This window comes from Rhea pennata, chromosome 2 (genome assembly GCF_028389875.1).
Source record: "Rhea pennata isolate bPtePen1 chromosome 2, bPtePen1.pri, whole genome shotgun sequence".
In the NCBI taxonomy this organism is placed as follows: domain Eukaryota; kingdom Metazoa; phylum Chordata; class Aves; order Rheiformes; family Rheidae; genus Rhea; species Rhea pennata.
The window spans coordinates 54928044-54948546 of NC_084664.1; the positions used below are offsets into that span (position 1 = coordinate 54928044).

A 20503-nucleotide genomic window follows, 5' to 3' on the forward strand; every position below is an offset into this window, starting at 1 on the left:
TTGCCATGCTTCTGTTACTGAATCTGCAAAATAGGGATAATACCAAAATGCACCCATTCATGTCACAAGGATACACCCACAACGACTATGAGACACCAGCCTACTGCGACAGTGGGGATAGAGAATTCCAGATGGAGAAAAGGAAGATACGTTCCTTTATCATGAATACTTACCTTAATTTATTTTAGTGAACTGAACAAAGAAAAATGAAGAGGACCCTCTAGAAAAACATTCCCACATTGCTCTAATAATAGCAGAAATCCACTGCATTAGCCACCATAAATAGAAATGTTCTAAAAAAGCAGCCCAACAGAGGACTACAGGTAGACTCCCAGGTGTCCTTGTATAACAAAGGCCACCGCTTGTTAAATCTCTTCTGCCAGACTCCTGTGGGCCTAATCTAAAGTCCATAAAGGTCTTTGAAGCCTGTTGTCCCAGTTCTTAAGAGTAAGACCAAGAACTAGAGCTGCACCAAAAGAGTCATCTGCTCAGGGCAACATCATGTCACTCAGTGGTCATTCTGACAGAAAACCAACCAGTTCATAAGAGAATTGTACTTTTTAATGGATTGGGGTGGCTTAGGATTCACATTTTATGTTGCTATACTTTTTTCAGCTTTTCATTTTCATTAAAAGCAACATGATCTACTACTTCCTTCAGCATAACCTCTATAATCATTATCCTGTGCTTGAAGTTATTTGTGGTTACTCTTCTAGTTCTGAAACATTAAACTGTGGAAAGATGTTCATTTGCATTTTAGGGGAAAGGAGGCTAATTAAAAAATCTAGATTTGCTGGCTGTCAGGATGTGCTGGAAAAAAAACAACAAAAATATCCCTTTCCAGCTCCATCCCACTCCCACCACCTATATCACACGGGGATGAGAGTGGTTTAAGGATTTGCAGTACACCTCATCTTTTGTGTGTGAATGATGATACTCCTCAGCAATTCTAAAGTTAATTTTGCTAGTTACTGTCATGTATTAGGGACTGAAAGTTTTGTCATTCTGTACAGCTTTAGTTACACAAATCATAAATAATATGTTACCAGACAAAGAAAGAACAATTGTCACATTCCTACTGAATCTCCACATTGGAATTTGTTTTTTTTAAGCCAATATTAAATTGGAGAGCTTCCTAATCAAATAAATTGTTCCTTTCTGTTGTATGAAACAATTAACTCAAAACCATCCATTAGGTCTTGCTTTGTTTAATAAACCACTACTGTAAGCAAACAATGATTATCAGTACAACTTTGAAGTACATGGAGAAAACTTCCTTTGGCTTAGTTTCCAAAACTCTTAGTCTGTTCTTCACCCAGTGACAGTGAGGAAACAGTGTCCCAGATGAGGGCAACCAAGCTAGAACTCAGAAGACCTATTTCTAAGGCCTTTCCCTGACATAGGGAGGGAACAAAAGTGACAGATATCACTGCTCTTGACAGCCGCAAGCTGTTAGATTTAACTTTAAGTCGCCTTCCTTTTTAGTAATTTCCCTTGTAATATTGCATTTCTTTTCTTCACAAGGCTGTGGTGTGAGAATAAACAGATTAAGAAATTTGCTGCACTCAACACAGGATGGGGCACAAATACCAAAGAAAGCTTTTAAGGGCGATAAAAAATTCAAGATTAGAAAAAGTCAAGGTAATTTCAAAGAGACATAATAATCGAGACTTATGAAAGATCTTCTAAGATAGTGGGATAAAATGAAGTTGTTCATCCACCAAGTTCAAAGACTTCCAGGAAGGCTTCACACAGAAGTTGCTACTTGTCAACCCAAAAGCAGTTTGCTGTCACAGGCAAGGACTTGTTCATGTGAAGGAGCCAAGGAACAATCAGTGGTGATACAATGCTCACTCAACCTTCTAGATCGTGAGTTTTACTTTTCCAGCTTAGATACTTACAAGGAGAAGATGGTTACCCTCCGAAGATGGAAAAGAATCTGCAAAGACTTCCCAAGTCATAGACTGGCTGGCTTCCAATAACTCCTCTTCCAACATCATAAAGTTACTTGTCAATTCTCAGTAAAACTTTCAGGCCCACTCAAAAGTCCATTTGTAGAATGTAGGAGCAGCCAGTCCTATTCATTTATTCTAGGAATGCCTACAGATTTCCCTTCTACATCCATATTCTTCAAACAGCAATTAGGACCTAGGCTTTGGATACTACATAAGTTATTTCAGAAACTTTCAAGACCACATTTCACATTTAGCTTTGTTTCCCCCAAATCCTAGTATCAGACAAGCCTTGTACTCCTTTCCCAGGAACCTCTGACACCATTTCAAACAGGCAATTTTTTTAATATTTATGCAGCTGAAAGAAGTTTTTGAATAGCAACATGTGAACTATTAGACAAAAAGGAAAATGAAAATGATGGGCCATGGTATAAAAAGGAATCTATCCTTTCTGCCACTTAAGACAGCATTACTACAAACGACAGAGCTTATCTGACTAGAACACTAAGTGATGTATAAGCTGCTGAAAACAGTCAGGCACACAGCTTTGCAAATCACATTAGGCATGACCTTCAGAGGTGATCTGCCACCATATCATCCAGTAAGGTCTGTATGATTTGCAGAAACAGAGAACCTTTCATTCTGCTAAGGATGCATGGGCTTGATTACCACCCGTCCAGGCATAACTCTGGGTGTTCAGTATTCACTGCGTTGCACATACAACTCCTGTACTTTGGATGTGGGGAGCTTTCAAGTCTGTTCCTCCAACCCTAGGCAAGTTCCTCGCCTTCTGAGGATGTGTGCATACATTAAAAATTGGCGAGGTGCAGGCAAGCTGGTTAGAGAGAACAGTGTGTGACAACAGGAACTACTGCAGTAGTGAGTTACTGTTTACACAGTTTACTGCTCTCAGTCTTCTGCACTTATCTAAATCAGACCACTCTGAAATTCAAGCAGGTGTATCAAAGAAAATCTGTACTTGTTTTACGCAAATGAAATAAGATCGTTTGAGTTTCATGCAATAATCTTGGACATAAATAACAACAACCTGGACGATGACTGTGTAGGGGTGTTGAATCAGTAATACTTCTTCACCTCCCCTGACAACTGAAGTCCTTCAGCTAAGCCAAAGACAGCCTACAAACAATCCTGAAATTGGTTACAGGAACTGTCATGAATACTTCTCAGTTTTCCTATTGCTAAATGATTACACGCAGTCTGGGTCTAGACAACATGACTGTAGGCTCCATTTCCAGCTCCAATGTTAACTTCAAGAAAATCCAGAATGCCTCACAGAACCAAAATATTTCCATGTTAACAAATAACAAGGCAAAAACCCCTTCACAGATAAGAAATCTGGTTTAATAAAAGAAAAACTGGGATCCTTAGAGGAAGACTATTCTGACACAATGAATAGATTTGAAGCTGGACAGATTCTGAGAGAAAAAAGTGAAAATTATTTCTGATCTTGACACCAGGAACAGCAGAGCGCTCTCTGAAAAACAGCCTCACATGATGGTTTGGAGGCAGTGTCACACACAATCATAGTTAGTTTGCTTTCATATAGCCATCATATAAAAAATAAATAAATGCAGAGGCCCCTGAAGCTGTCTGCAACCTTTAAGTCTTGCCATCTCAAGCATACATATCAGTCATATACCATAAGAGGTAATGGGAGAAGTTGAAATCAATTGTAATAAATCAAGAGAGCAGATAAAAGAAGATTTCACAGTACAGATTGACTTCAAGAATCCTTAGGTAGCATTCTAAGTGTACAACCAAACATATATAATTTGTGTCAAAAATCCTTCTCAACATTTTGAGAGAATTTTCATTCAAGCCACTGAATCTCATTCACTCACTTGGTTTGGAGCACACATGCCTAGGATAGAAGAGTTTCACATTGCTGCATCATTATACCCACAATATTCTGCCTTTAGCTACTCCCCCAACACATGCTTTGCACAAGCTGCCAAACAAGCAACACAAGCTGGGTCTATCTGCAATCCAAACAGACTGAGTCTGAGTCCCTTTAATGCTTGCTCTATAACAGGCTGGGAAGTGAGGAACATACAAGGTGCTACTGATGATGCTGAAATAGAGGATGCCATATATGTATTTTGTGCTGCCTCTCTCATATGTACACACGTTCCTCTCCATCTTATCCATTAGTGTGTTATGTTTATCTTCTTCTGGAAGACATTGATGAAATCTCTACTCATATGAAATGGCAACAGTGACTTTTCTGCTCTTAACTAAACCAAACACCACTAGAAAGGGCAAAATAAAGAGGAAAAAAATCCCATCTGTGTCAAATATCTTGACTTACTCTAATGCTGTCATGGTTCACTGTTTAAATACTGATCTGTGAACATTTTTAATATTTTAATTACATAAATAGGTATTTAGGAACTACATAAACAGGATATTATTTACCCCATTGCCTGTAGCAGTCCACGTGTCAGCACATCTGCTGCACGCAAAGGTTAAATGTATTCCCACAAAATTCCTGCTCTTTTGCTAATGGGGAAAAGGTTAGTAGTACGAGACCTTAAGCAGAGGCTTAAGTTTTTAATCCAACAGGCCCTTAAGAATGGATGACATGGATGACATCAGCAAACACCTTTGGATTTCTAAGAGCCTTGTATGTATTCATCTATACACTCTGGAAAAAGAAAGGAGGATTTTGAATCACGTGGATTTTCTATGTGCGCATATTTTGATTTTTATGTGTTATTTAAGAACAACAATCAGAAGCACAGCAGTCTTTAGAGGAACCGTATTAGTGTGTTTACACATATTTAAGAACAGGATCACTATGCTAGTTGATGATGTTTAGAAAGTGTGTACTGGAAACAGTTCAATTACAGAGTTACCTTCATCCAGGTTCACCTTCTCAGTTTCTGTTTAAAGACCTCTAGACCATTATTTTAATAACCACTGATGGGAGCCTATCCACCACTCGTAACATTGATTCCACATTATTTTAGCATCACTGAATTACAGGGAAGGGTCAGAAAGCTCTGGAGGTGTAGAGAGGTAAAAAGGGTTGCCAAGATTCCGGTTAATGAGACTAGCAGAAGGCACAAGCCTAGTGTCCAGGTCCAACACCTGCACAGCACACCTTCTCAACACAACACACCTTCTCAGCACCTTCTCTCTCTGTTTGCTTCCACCTCACACAGGTACAGGAGTCAAACTAACACTCGCTGAAGACCAATAAACAATTAGGGCTGCTTTTTACATAGTGTTTTTTTTTTCAGGTATGCTCTAGTAACAACAATTTATAAAGTAGACACTAGCTTTAGCTAGGGAGGCTGATCATCTCTCGCTGCCTCACAGGGAGCACATAAAATGAGCTCTTCCCGACACCCTGCCTCTAGTCAGTCCCTGGAAGCGTGTCTCTGCTCTGTTTGCCTTCAGAGCCTTCCTCGGCTAAGTTACGTTTTGCCAATATCCCTCCTCAAAATCACTAGCAGTCACTTTTCAATCCATCCCCACAAAGATGGAAATGTGCAGCCAAATACATATGCCCCAAACACGTGTCGCATGCACAACAGAAGCATGCCCACGCACGCCCATTCACAGCCATATGGAGTATAAATAGCCTTGCTATATAAATAGTCTTGCTTAAATGAAGTCTCTTGCTTAAATAAGCCTCACAGAAATAGTCTGTCTTTTCTCTTGCTTGTTGTATCTCATGTTTAAGTTTTGAAAGTGGCAACCATGTTAGAGCGACTGGAGAAACCCCAGTGAAGCACACAAACACCACACTTTAAAAGACAACCAATATGAAGGACAAGCGAACCCAGCATCCTAATGCATTAGACCACTGGTGAAGGTTTCGTGAAAAGGAGAAAAGGAATGCAACTTTTTTTGTGGCACTGAGATAAGTATTAGTGAGACAGGCAATGAAAAACTGAATAATCAGAGATCTTCAAGCACTAAAGCAACAGCCCATACAAAGTCAAAGTTACAAAAATAAACCCCACTTTCTCAGTTACAGAGGCAAGAAAGGTATTAGTAACTTTTCCTTTTTTCTCTTTTTTTTTCTTTCTCTTTTCTTTATGTTTGGAAGATGACTGTCTATACTCCTCACTGTACTCATACCTGTAATCATCGATAAGTTTTTATGGACATTTTCTGACTTTCCCTTTTCAAAACATCTCAAGCAACTGTTAAGACTGTTTTCGCTCAAGATAGGTAGGAAGGAGCAGCTGTTGGAAAGCAGCCTGAACCTCCCTGCAGCAATCCTGCTGCACATGCAGCCCACACACCAGGCCCAGTGTTCTGGCTCATTTTGTCATGGCTCTTGCATCTGCTCAGAACTTCCTTCCCACTAATGCTCTTGAATCAATCTTTAGAGTATATTTTTCTTCTGCCTAAATCATCCATGTGCTTAAGATGCCACCAATAAAACAGCAAGGCCATGCTTGACATCTCAGGGATAAATCCCACCTTGTACTCCTTCTCCTCATTGAACCTCCACCCCCCCAAAACAAGACTGCTCAGATGCACATTGCACTCGTAGGTGCTCTGCCATGTGCCACGTGCTCATTTGCCAATATTCTTCCTAGGAAGACTTTTTACTCTAATGCACGTGTCAATGGTTCTGCTGGCAAAGCAGCAAGCAGCTCACTAAAATCATTCAGTCTTTCCTTCTTTGCCATTCTTAACTGCAGATGCAAATATCAAAAATTGAAAAATCACTTACAAGAATCTAATGTCATTTATTTCCCAGGAATGTTTGCTCACCACTGTGTGGGTGTTTTGTTGCTGTAAGTTTTTTCAGCCTTTTACACAAACACACACACATAAATAAAAGCCAATACTAAAAAAGACCTTTGAGATGCTGTAAGACCAGGTTTTCTTAATTAATAAATTTTAGACATAGAATTTATATTAAAATCCAGTTGTAACACAAGAAAGCAAGTCAATACTGATGCATTTCCTAAGGCTGCTTTACTCAACGTTTTCATGATGCTGGAAAATAAAGCAGTGTCCTCTCATGTCCAAAATATAGCTACTGCTGTTGTATTTTCCAATGGAATTTTCTGTAAGTCAAAAAGAATACATATCCCAAACACAGTGGAAAGTTTAGTTTCTCTAGATGATGTTTCCAGTGTCCTGCAGCTTTTTCTGGAACTCCTGAACAGCCCTAGCTTTTTAACTGGTCCCTCAAAACATAAGGGGTTGTATTTAAGATACTAAGCTCATTAGTTGGCAAATATTTATTTCAAGGTAGTTATTGTCCCAGATTTCAACAATAGTTTGATCCCATCAACACACACATTTGCTGCAGTAGAGAGGCAAAAACTGCAGGCAGATGTGGCATTTGGTAGGGACTCTGCTCAGCTAGGCTCACCAAGTAATAGGAAAGACTGACTGATAGATGGAACTCGGTTTTTCTTCAACATGCTCTGATTTCAAAAATGGTAGAAAGAGGGGGGAATAAAGGTCAATGACTGTTTTATGTTCCCCAAAATGTGATTTTGTCCTTATGGACAGAATACAGACGTATGCACTCCCTGCACTTTGCAAAAGGTAGGTGGAATGATTATTTCATCTTTAAAGTGAAGAGAGAAATTCATAAAGGTCAAGCAATGCAGAGGCAGCTGCAAAAGTGGATATAACCTCCAAATTCTATGTTTTTACTATCCATTTCCCAGCCTCTGAAGCACAAGTATATTTATAATGCTTAGCCAGAAGTACTTCTACCTGTTATATTACTGTTTCATTCAGAGTTGGTCCAGTTTCATTCCATTAATACTTTCATTTAAAAACATTTCAGAATGGTTAAAAAAAAAAGGTTTAAAAATACTTCCGTCTTCTTTAATCATGCAGGAATATATTTTCAAAGCAGTATGCCAGGAGTATTCCACGTGACTCCCATTCATGTTAAAATTAGAGTCACCAGAATAAATCCCATATGCTGCTTTGAAAAGGTACTGCAACGTGTCCAAGGAAAATTTCCACAGCTTAATGGTGCTTGCACGTTTTTTTTTTTTTTTTTTTTTTTTTTTTTTTTGCCTGCTTTTCTTCCTTTAGTTCCCGAGTATATTTTTAACAGCTCTTAATTTTTTTTTGCAATAACACTTTGTACTATTTTGAAAAACATAAAGAAGTGATTTGCCGGTTGCCTTGGTTCCTCTACAGCCTTCTCATTTTAAAGTTATCAGTTTAATCAGAATAGCTTTGCTCTGCAGTGTGCAAAGCTTCCAATATCGCTCCTTTTTATGTGGCCACAACAGACAACCTCATCTATCGGAACTGCATCCCACTGTGAGGTCTGGCTGCCCTGCAAACCTCAACTGTCGTATGTTGTCCAGGTCAATATCTGCATGTTAGTCTGGCCTTAGTTTTCACACTTGGACAGTAGGGCACTGTTTTCAGGGAGGCTGAGGCACAGTCTCTCCTGAGGAGTAATGCTACATTGCTTATGCCGAAGACGGGCAGGCTAAAGTTATAGTCCCAACCTCATACGTGGATCTGACACCCCAGCACAGAGCGCCTGTAACATCAGTGACAGCTGCAGAACCCATCCCAGCCCAACTTAGATGCAGTGCCGGGCTTGCTGTGAGTACAGCTTGTCCTAGTTTGTCTCGGCAATTACAGCAAGCATCGCATATGCCATGCGGTCGTACATGCACACTGATAGATGCTGGTTGAGTATTAAATTTGTCATTTATGACTATAATCTTCCCGGTCATTTAAAGAGAGAGAGAAAATTTGTAACCTAGGTTCTCATTTCTGACAGCTCCAGTTCTCTTGTGTTTGCCTGCTAATCTTTGTTGCTTACTTGTGCTGCACATGAGAGATTATGCACAAAAAAAATAGTATGACTGCCATCTCTTCATTTTTTCCTCATCCTTCTTATTAATTTCCCAATCCCAATACATCATTGCTTTGGCAATTTACAACAAAAATCCAGCTGGCTCTGCACCTAACAACTTCTTACTTTAACCTTTAAAGGATAAGTAAATAAAGGAAAAAAATCTTGCATAAATATGGAGGGTGCCTTCACCATAAAAAAAGAAAAGTTTGTTAATGGAACTATGCATCAGGACAGGAGAAAAGAAATCAAGGGGTCATCTTGTCATTAAAGCACTGATAAGTGAGATTTGGATTAAGTTCCCAGATCTGCTGTCGGTTTTCCAGGTAATACTCTACAATATATCATTTATTTTTGTTTTCTGATTATAATAATACCATTTTGCTCTAACTTATTCTGATTTAGCAAACTGTAGAAAGAGTGAGATACAGACTACAAAATAATCCTTTTCACCCTTTGTATATTCTGTTTAAAGAGTACTCTCCTTTGGTCAGAAACTGCTCCTTAGAAGAAACATCTGCAAACTTCCTAAGCAACACTTGCAGGTGGAGTTGGAACCTGCATGCAGTGCAGCTTTGGCTGAAACAGATGTCTGTATTTAAGGCAAGTACTTCAAAACAAAACAAAACAAAACAAAAACACATCAGGAGCCAAATATCCTTCTGCAGTTGCTGCACAAGTTGCACGCTCCAAGCATTAGGGCTCAAATAGACTAATAGGTTACTGTGGCTAAGCAAGTTACCAGACGTCAGCTGACTTGCAATAGCTGGCTGTAAGCAAACGTTTAGCTAATGGTAAATATTTGGTAAAACAGTGCTTGTCTAAATCTTCATAGGAAAAGCAAATGCTTTTGACCTCACCTATGTGAGGAGCTATGATCTTGAATGCAGTCAATAATACTGGCTCAGCAACACAAGTTAAAATTGCATCAAAGGGGTCACTACAGCTAATGAAGAAAATCTGACTTAAACATGGCTTGTTCCTCTATCAAAGGGTAAATCTTTTGCACTTTCTTTAACAGAAAAATCTTAAAATATTTGACAAATCTGTATTCATCTGTCTTAGTTTTAATGATAATTAACAACATGAACTGCTATTTCTCCCTATTTTTTACTAGACAAAAAGGAAGTTTTTACATATAGAGTTACAGAGAAATTTAGATTGGTAGGAAGCTCTAGAGGTCATCTAACCTGCAGACGCAGTAGAGCCAATCTCATATTTAGGTCAGGTTGCTCAGAGCCTCCTCTGGGGAAGTTTTGAATTTCTCCAAGGAAGGAGATTCCACAATCTCTCTGCACAACCTGTTCCAGTCCTGCACCAGTATCTATCATTGGTAATACTTTTTCCTTATGTCCAATTGGAGTTTCTTTCGCTGTGGTTTGTAACCTTGGCTTCTTGTTCTTTCGTTGTGCACTTCTGAGAACAGTACACATCTTCTCTACAACCTCCGTAGGTAGCTGAATACAGCAATCAGGTCCAGCTCCCTCTCCAGCCTTTTACAGGCCAAAAAAGTCATGGTCCTTCAGACTCTTCTTGTACATCTCATGCTCCATCCCTCCTAATCTTCTTTGTGGCCCTTTGCTGGACTCACTCCCATTTGTCAATCTCTCCCATTACTGGAGCACAAAACTGGTCATAGTACTCCAGATGCAGCTTCACAAGTGCCAAATGGGGGAAAAGTCCCTTCCCTTGACCTGCTAGCTATTGTACCAATGTCACCCAGCATGTGGTCAGCTGCATCACACAAGGGTGTACTACTGACTCTTCGAAATAGGGACCACTCTACAAATACCCTTTTATATTTGCAAAAATAGAATTAGTCTGAGTCCTTAGTCTGAGTCTTAGCTTGCACTGGCAGTCACGTATCTTCAGCTTACTGTGGTGTAGCAATTAATATCAGAGCCCTGGCCATCATAAAAATCAATAGTAGATACTGAAGTGTTACTCTACTACTAAAATCAAGAAGTGTAAAGAAGGAAATTAGAATCATCAAATTCTTTTAAATGATAATAACTAAAGCAAATTGAGCAGCTTTGAAACATTCTGTTCTCTGGAGCTTAAAAGCAACAAGCCAATAAAAATCCCTTAACCCATACAAAATTGAGTAAGTTTTATAGAGAGAAAAAGAAAATCTAAGCAGGGCCAGCAGTTTAAATATTTTCTTTTAGCTAGTACCTTCAAGATTTTAGACAGAGAAGGGCCATTTAGGCCATGTACATATCTGAATCCATTTTCAGGTTACACGCATGCACACTCCTTCTACTTGAGTTTTATCTCTCAGTTGCATGGAGACAGTCCCTTTCACTAAGCAAATTAAACGTTACCTGTGTGCAGAATTGGTCTAGATAAGGGAACATCCAGTTCCCTGACATCATTATGAAAAGGTGCTGTTTGTGTAGCCATACAGTCTTGTTTGGCCATACAGCTATTATCTTTATGAATTAAAAAAAAATGCATCTGCACACACAATTCCAACTCTAAAATTTAAACTATGTCCTTCAGCTTTCTACCACTGCTGAAAATAGATAGCTAGCAGAAACCCTACCCTACAAACTGCTTTCCAGTATTCTGCAATCTCAAGGGTTGTTTTCTGGTCTCCTAACAGGAACTGGGGCAATGTAAAGTAATCTGCAGACACCCTACCTACAGAAAGTAAGAAAAGTTATTAGCATCCACCCAATGACAGGTAGAGACAGCTGTATGAGCCATGCTAAAGCTCTCAAGGAAAGGCAGAAATAAAAGACTGGGGAATAAATCCTGTTGGGGTTAAGGGTATTGAACAGGAAGAGAAGCTAAAAGAAGCTTGACTGAGAACAAAGAGAGAGATCCAAGAGGATTTGTGAACATTTTTTCCCTAAAAATATCCAGTCATTAATCTATACATGTGCTTATAAAAATCACAGACAGGCCTTAAGATACAGAATAAGCAAGAGTTATACGATAATCTGATCAATTCAGATTAAAATAAAAACCAAATCACCGGTAAGAAGAAAGCTGCCCTTCAGCAGCTTCCAAATCCCTAACTTACATAGAAGAGAGTTCTTAGAAGGAATCTGAAAACTGTGACACCTATGAGATTACATCCTTCCTCTCACACATCTGATTTTGCAAAAACAAGGGTCCTTCCTTTTCCTATTTGGTGACTTGTGAGATACTAGTTTCACTCTAAAGGGCTGATCAATTGCTTCTGAAGAGGCTGATGGTATTAAAACGAATCAATGAGATCTGCAGTTTCCTTTGGACTCTTGATAAGGTACAAAATAAGTTCCAGACAGCCTTTACTATTCAAGCAAAATGGATACAGCTGCAAATTTTGAAGTCCTTGCTGCAGAGGGTCTCCTAACATCAGCAACACAACCAAGATGAGCCAGTTTCTCTAAGGCAGAAAACTGGTGCTTCAAATCTGAAGATACCTCTCCAGAGAGAAAAATCACCACAAAATTCAAAGTGTGTGTGGAAGCCATCTCCCCAGACACTTCCACTCTTCCAGAAGCAGACTGACAATCTTGCTGCAAGGGTGGCTCTCGAATGCTTTAGTCTCATTAGTTTCACAGTCACACCACTAACGTCTTGAATTGACCCAGTAAGATTTTCAGCTAGCTGCATTAGCGTCTTTTTCACGGATTTTGACACAGAAATTGGTATTCATCTCTTTAACTGTCTCTGGTCTTTGGGATAATACAATTATGTGACATCAAATCTCTCTCCATTGCTGCACTCACCATTTCTGTAGTGATACTCATCAGCTTTTATACGTGTTATTCGCAGCCCTTGCTTCTCTGCTTGCTGCAATCAGCGTATAACAGTAACTTAGAGGAACTGGGAGACAGCCTATCAATAAATTATCAGCGTATCTCATTCTCATCAGTTGTCAGTACACTGAGAGCATTTTTCCCATGGTTATTCGAGTTGACAGTGCAGAGGCGAAAGGGTGAAGATGAAAGGGCCGCTTGGCTCTGAGAGCAGCACCTGACGCTCCCCCCTCTCCAGTAAATTATTTTGCTCCCAGTGGGGAAAATGGCAGCGCCCCAGTGCCCATGCCTCAGCTGCGCTGCCACCTCCGAATCACCATCGTCCCTGAGGCATCCTCAGGGCCAAATATCCTGAGGAACAAAACGTCGCATTTCCTTCAGGAAGTACTTGCCGAATCCCTCCCGTCCCTCCTCTTCCATTCACACAGTCCCAGGGAACCGGAGAGGACGCCGTTAGTTAACAACCCAGGGCCCAACCTGGGCTGTGGTGAGAAAGCCACTGCCAGCCGCTGCTACCGCAGCACTCGCGCAGGAACCGGTCCCAGCAAAACACAGGGATCGCTCCTTTGCCGACTTCCAGGTCTCCTTAAAAAAAACCCAAACGGCATTTCTGTCTCTCGCAGATGGGGGAAGAGCAACGGCCCTTGTGAACATGCCCTCGCGTGACAGCGGCTCCCTAAGGCCCTTTGCCTCGGCTGCAGTCAGGTATGGGGGGACGCCCCCGGCGGGTTTCCCCTCCCGTACGGCCCCATCGCAGCCCAGCCGCCCAGTCTCAATTTACACTGCTACACGGGGTCAGAGGAGCGTTTTGTCGGACACCGGCCTCCTACCTCACGCCCTAAAAGCAGCGAAACGCAGCAGGAGCGCCTCGCTGGCGAACGTAGCCTTCAGTGGTGACTGACGCATTCAACCGAGACGACGCACGAGGTGGGGACTCCACGCAGTGACGGACATTTGTATCAGGAGAGATGAGACAAAAACAACAAAAAGCCCTGGCTCTGCTTATGGGACACGTAAGATTTTTGCTGCTCTTTTCAACCACAGTGCTATTTAGATTACAGTCACTTAACGTGAACCAACAATAATATAAGCTCTTCTGCTGCTCTGAGAGAGGCTATAAAAATCTCATTGTCAGCTGCATCTTTCATCGTGATAACCTCATTTCAACTGAAACAAAAATCTCTGAGACATCAGCCCCCTCCCCCCCGCCTTCCCTTTTTTATTTGCCTATAATAAGGTCTATAGTCCAGGGAGCTTTCAGGCTGAATTCCATGCATTGTGCTTCACAAAACGAAAATCTGGTTTTATATGTCCACTGACATTCACATCAGCAGCAATTCATGCAGCAAGAAGCCATATGCCATGCACCTCTGATTTAACTGTATTACAGAAAACATATATTAGGAAGAAGAAATAAAAATATAGAGGCAAGAGCGGTTCCCGGGACCTGATGATTATCCATGCTTGAAGTCAAGAATGACAGGGGCAATACCACAAAATACGCTGTTCTAGTGACAGTTCCAGTTAGTTCATATCATTTCCCTTAGAGACTAAAATGTCCTACATACAAGTGATTTCATACAAGAATTCATTCCCAGCACAAACTGTTTTTAGCAGAGTAACAAAGGGGGGGGGGGGGGGGAAAGAAGTTAGCACAGATAACCTAGAGCCAGTATTTTCCTCTGGCTTTCCATTCAATCATCTTTTTGAAGGCTGATACATATATTGGCTTGATCAGCACCCACAGAGATGAAAATGAAGAGCACTTTGAAAATACAAAGTACCAACAGTTTTAAAATTTGCCATCTACAGGGTGCTAAGCAGACCTCTGTGTATCCTGCAGTAATACACAGACTTCACTAGGAAATGGGGGTAAAATCCACTCTTTCAAGGAAGTCTGGCCTTTTACAAATAACAGATTTAACTGCTGAAACCAACAGCAACTTTCACTGGGGGGAAAGGCTGAGTCAAACGTCTGTTACTGACCAAGGAATGGATTTTACTAAAATGCTCTATTTTTTCACTTTTCTTTTTTAGTAACAGGTGCTTTGTTGAGACATCTCATCCTTTCTTTGCTTTCTGCTTGAAGAATTCATCTCTTAGTATACCCATCCTCAAACATAAAGTGGCAGAATTTCAGCCTTAAAATGCTTCTCCTTTTAAGTCTATAGCCTCCATGAAATCATTACATACTTGATCACTGGAGAAGGACAGTTCAGCTACAATAATAACTAGACGTGACCCTGCTACTAAAGACTTCCAAAGCCTTCTGGCAAAAACAGAAAGATTATATTTAATGAAAAGAATTCTTCAAGCTAGAAAAATATTTCCTATACTGCAACATGCAGAGAAAGGCAAGCGCGTGTCTCCTTACTGCTTCGCTGTTTAGCATAAATACTTTTATCTCACAAATCAACAGCAAGTTATTTCAAATATATTTGCACTCTTGATAATATTAGCGGACACTGAAAATTTTTCAGAAGGAAGCAGCTAACTACCTTGAAAAACATAATATGCTTGTTCAGTTCCTTCAAGCGCTTCTAACTTTGGAGTAGGAATACATAAACGTAGATCTGATTTTTACAGTCAGCTCCCTCAGTAAGTGGAGGGTTGCATCATCAGAGTCTTCAATACTCCTCTTCAGGTGCCTGCAGCCAGAAGCAGCAGAGGAGAAATAAACTTGCTTTGACAAACACAGTGGGACACATTTGGACATCTCACAAGTGTAAATAAATGCACAGAGATGGAGAAGTCCAAGAGAGCCATTTCCAAATGAAAAGCTGATGAAGAAATAAATCTGCAGTATCCAAGTCACTAAATGCATTGAGCACTGACCAAATGCTAGGGAAATGTTTTAAATAAACAGGCTCTCCCTATATTACATTAAACTGCTGAAAACAAAGCATTTTTAAGCAAGTGATTACTAACAGAATAGGCTTTGACAACCTTCCTGCTCCCAATTAAACTCTTCTAAGAGATTCCACTGTGTTTGGACAGCATTCTTTTTTCCAATTAAAAAACTCACCTTTTCTCTATAAGCCATGCAGCAGACTTGCAAATTGAATGTTGTCATAAAAATATATTTTTGCTAATTTCATGAATTACCCAATTAATGAAACAATATATTTATAGCAATTATCTGCTTCCAGTAAAATTTAATAAAGTACTAATGGCCTCAGGTGTGAAAATATGGAATTTAATTTGTGCTAATCTGCCTAAGCCTGGGGAATACTGAATACACTCTGTGTGGGAATAATTTATTTGCAGTATCCCTGACTACTACAAACAAAACATTACCAAGGGAAGGTGTAATAAAGCTCACCCTGCTGGTTCAGCATTTCCCACAGGTAAAATGCAAACAGAACAGTCTTCCAGAGGTTCTCTCAAAAGAAGCTAAGTTCCCCTGCTTCAGACTGGTGAAACACCCAAAAGAAAATAACCACCACATTGGAGAACATCTGTGAAGAGCTATTCAGGATCCCTTCCCATATCTATCACCAAAAGGGAAAGTGAGCGAGACAGATTTGCATGGTTGACCACAACCGCGCAACTCTGGAGCTGCCACCACCGCTGCTAGACCCAGTTGGGAAAAGGAGCACAGCATGACTGCAGCAAGGCTGGCGTGTCCTGAGCGGCTGCCCATGACCTGCAGCCTGCCCTGGCCTCTCCCAGACTTGCAGCAGACCCGCAAAGCAGGTGACAGGTCCTCTGCCACGGCCACTTTGCATCGTTGCCCCAACCCCTTCCGAGCGGCCTCCGTAGGCCTTTACTCCTTGATTATTTACATTATCTGATTTAGCGTTGGCCCATGTGGCCTGCGTCCATGCAGAACACCACTTACACAACTGCTTTCTTTAAAATCCTGCCCTTGAGCAATTAGTCATACTTTGAACCTAGCCTTCACCAATCATTCATCCTAAAGCTACCTAAAACATGACAATACTAGAGAAGCTAAGAAATCTGTGGCATGGCACTTCCAAACTGTCACTGAGCACAGAAACAATATTTTTCATTTTTATATAATGCTTGGCTGCCTTTTCTGTTATCTTGTCATGAAGCAAGCAAAAATGTTCACAGGGTCTAAGCATGAGCAATAAACATCTTGTGGTTATCAAATGCCTCAGTGTTTGCTTTGGTATTTAATTACAGGACTCACGTAGGGCATTTATTGTTTGCATCTGCTGCCACTGTGAACAATATCCACTATACTGATTACCATACAACACACGGTTTGTTATGCGTATAGCTGTCAGAGATACGTATTACAGTCTTGCAGAGCAGACCTCACTCCTGCACCAGGGATCCGATGCTGTGGTTTGGCACAGCACCAAAATGCACATGCAGCACAAGCGCCGTTGCTTGGGGTTACCCAGCTCTGCCACTAAGAAATGAATGCCAGCTTTGCTAAAAGACTGAAGTCAGAAAAAATGCTTTTCTCATCACCGCAATACAAAGTAAGTTTTCGTAATGACTTTTAGAAATTGGCATTTTATACTACAATGACCTAAAACATATGGCCAGATGGCAAAATAAGTTAACTTGCATTCTCAGTAATGAGAAAAATTGGTAGTATAAATAGCCAACCCCCTTTCCTGCACCTCAAACCTGTAGTTTCCGTGAATGCAATAAACTTTGATCTCAAGTGAGAGGGACTTTTAAAGTTTTTCCAGTTTTGATGTCCCCTGCTTAACTTTAGCCATGTTGAAAAGACAAGCTGTGTCTTTGTTAAAACTTGTGATTTTTGGCTATCTAGGAACCCTATACACTATACACTGTGCCCATTCTCTGCAAAGTAGCTTCAAAACCTCTGTAGGTGAATCAAATAATTTTGTTCTCTATCACACAGTGGGACTGGAAGCAGTAATTTTTTTTCCACTACACAGAGAATTAGCAAATTGTTCCGTAGATCTAATAAGACAAGCTATGGCTGGCCCTACAATTAAAATAATCCATTTGTTCACTTTTCTTCCTCCTAGCATGTGAACTTCAAAGCTATAAGCACCACCAGTCTGAAATATCTAGAGAATAGAGGCAAGAGAATAATCTTGTCCCTCACAAAGTGTCCTTCCCATCTGTGCTTGTCTTGTCTCATGGCAAGTAATATCTGTATTTTACAATACCACTAATACAAGATGGCTATTGCAATGTAAATTTTAATTAGGCCACCCATTAGGGCTCTTTTACTTAAGTGCAGCTAGTGGAGATTAACACAGAATTTTCCATTGGGAGTTTACATTAAAGTGGCACCAAGGGAGGAACATTACAGCGGGGCAGTTACCTTGAATTCCACCTACCATCAGGTAAAAAAAAACCCTCAATCAAACCAAAAGAGTCCTTCTTAAGTGAAGTACTTAGTAGCTTGTATGGCAGCTAAGCCCGATTACCTTGACCAGGCAGAGCAGAGCAGGTGGCCCCAATGTGAGGGAGAACTGACCGATGAGCACCCATTTAAACTGGCAGGCTGATGACAAAAGTTTCTGCTGGAATGTGAGCAAACCTTGTCCAGCTTTTTTGCAAACACCACCAACTCTGGAATCAATACATAACCTTTTCTTCTGCTGTGATAAAACATGTAGAATTATGTAAAGTGTAGAGATAAGATTTTATTTTCAAAGTTGTAAGCCATTGCTGTCACAGATGACTGTGGAGGACAGAGCTTGTAAAGTGTCCTTTGATCATCTGCAGGCTCAAAGAAAAACAAAAAGGTTTCAAATGAAATTGTTGCCACTTGCATGTCTGTCTATCTAATTGCATTTAATTCCTCTAGAAAACTCACCAGGCATGAATTATGTATGTCTTAAAATGTTATAAAAGCATAAAATAAGCTTAGCTGCCTGACTGAATTATTTTATTCAGACATCTACAAGTATATTGAGAGACTGTAAAAAAGGCTCTAGGTCTGACAGTATCATGCTATTGCCAAAGAGATCTGAGGATTTTTTTCAAACACATAGTGGTGTAACAATTGAGCCTGACAAAAGGTATCTGCTTAAATGAATGAAAGTCTAAAACAGAAAGCATGAGATCAGAAATGTCTCCCTAAAACACCATCACATTTTTCCAACTATGAACATAGTGCTGTTTTAATTATTTTTTAAAGTCTTAAAATGAACAAACTGATATGAAATCTCCACAACATGGACTGAGGAACTACGGTGGAGCAGTGTGTTATTTTGCCATCAAAAGCCCTTAAGAATAGGCACTGAAACCTGAGGGGAAATATCCAGTTACCTCACCTCTTTTAGTGCCTATCATTCTCCAACGCAAAAGATGAAGAAACAAATCTTCATATGTGCACACAGACCTCCTACCATCTCTCATATGTACAATCTCCTGTGATTAATCAAAATTTTAAAATTAAACAAAAAAGGCTCCTTTTCTTCCATTATGATTAAAGATCACAGCAGGTAGATTAGCTTTCTAACAGAAACACCAGCTATTAAAAGCTACCATCCAATATACTGAGAGTTTCCAATTATATTTTTTGGAGATTTTACGGGAGGAGAGGAAAGAGGAGGAAAGAAAAGAAAGATCCCACCACCCAAGGGAATAACAAACTGTAGGAAAGTGGTGTTTCATACATTACCATAGCAATCAAGTTACTGAAACTGAAGAACAGTAATACAAGAAAGGAGAAAAGAGTTTTTTTCACATAAACCAGACTACTGCAACTTGTAAGCTGTGCCTTCTTCCCATTCACTCGTCAAAGCGTGGGCTGAATGCTCCCTGGGTCCACATGGCCTCTGCCTGCCGAGTTTTCAACACTGACTGCTTAAAAATGGATACCCCTAGCACATAAAGGAGATGCAGCAGGAATATGAACATGCCCTGATCACCAAAGTCTTTGCCAGCAAGGATTAAAAATTTTATTGTTTGATTTGGCAAAGCCATCAACACTGGCAGCTGTCACCCATCAACCAGATGAGTAAACTCAGAGTACCACTATATAACATATCATCCCCCACAATCCAGAAGTGCTTTGAAAGCCCACACAACCACAGTTTGCTTCACTCATTGATAGTTATCAGATGAGTGATGTACCTCACCACCACATATCATTTGGAAGTGGATGAGAACACAAAATCTCCTTGTGACTAGAAGACAGGTTTCAGATGAGCAGAACATAATGGTTGAATTGTTAGAAATGACAGAGCCGAAAGAGTTTATTATTCCCGCCTTTACAAAAAGTGTTAAGAAATCAAGATGGACTTGAGCAGACAAGAGATCTTGGGTTTGTCTCTCATTCACCATACTGTCATCACCACATGAAGACTGGTAGCATGGTGGGAAATAATTGAGCTCTGTTTATCGTTTACTTTCAGGTAAGTATCACCTATGTCTGCAATGGCACAAGCAGTCGGATCTACTGTACACCCTACCCACCCTGAAAAAGCTGCTGTGTGAAGGTACAGCATTTTCAATAACAGATAGCAAAAATCTGTTTTTCAGCACAGAAGAAACTGCTTGATCTTCCAGGCAGCTCCACAGAAAGTGAAAAGTAAGTTTCTTCATTTTCTTTCTAGGTGGTTTGGGCTGCTGCTAGAAACAGGACTGTTCTTTCCCTGAATTTCCTAGGATTACTAATACTCAAACTCAAATTCTGGGGAGTTATATATACAAATCCTTCTTTTCACTGAGATAAAAGATCTGTAAATAATAGATACTTATTAATACACTTGCCTAAGACAACCACATATTATGAAGTAGCCTTTTTACAAGTCGTTGCTTTTCTATGGCGTCGATTTCAGGTTTCCATACTGTTCAGTGAATTATCTTGCTATTGCTCCTTTTGTTCTTCTGGATCATTTGGTAAGAAAAGTCTGTCAGAAGTTCTAGGCAAGAACAAGCCTCCAGGTCATCTAGGCAAAACAGCTGTCATTTTGTACTTCCCCTCTCTTTTGCCAGGGCTGAGGCCTTGCTATCAACTGTCTTACCCAAAATAAATTAATAATGGCTATTCCATACTG

General features: G+C 40.2%; 1 protein-coding gene across 4 annotated transcripts in view; it reads right to left on the reverse strand.

Annotated features, from left to right (window-relative positions):
* Positions 1 to 20503, reverse strand: part of ELMO1 (engulfment and cell motility 1) — a 312145-nt gene that overhangs the window by 85227 nt on the left and 206415 nt on the right. The gene's annotated exons all lie outside the window — the stretch shown is intronic.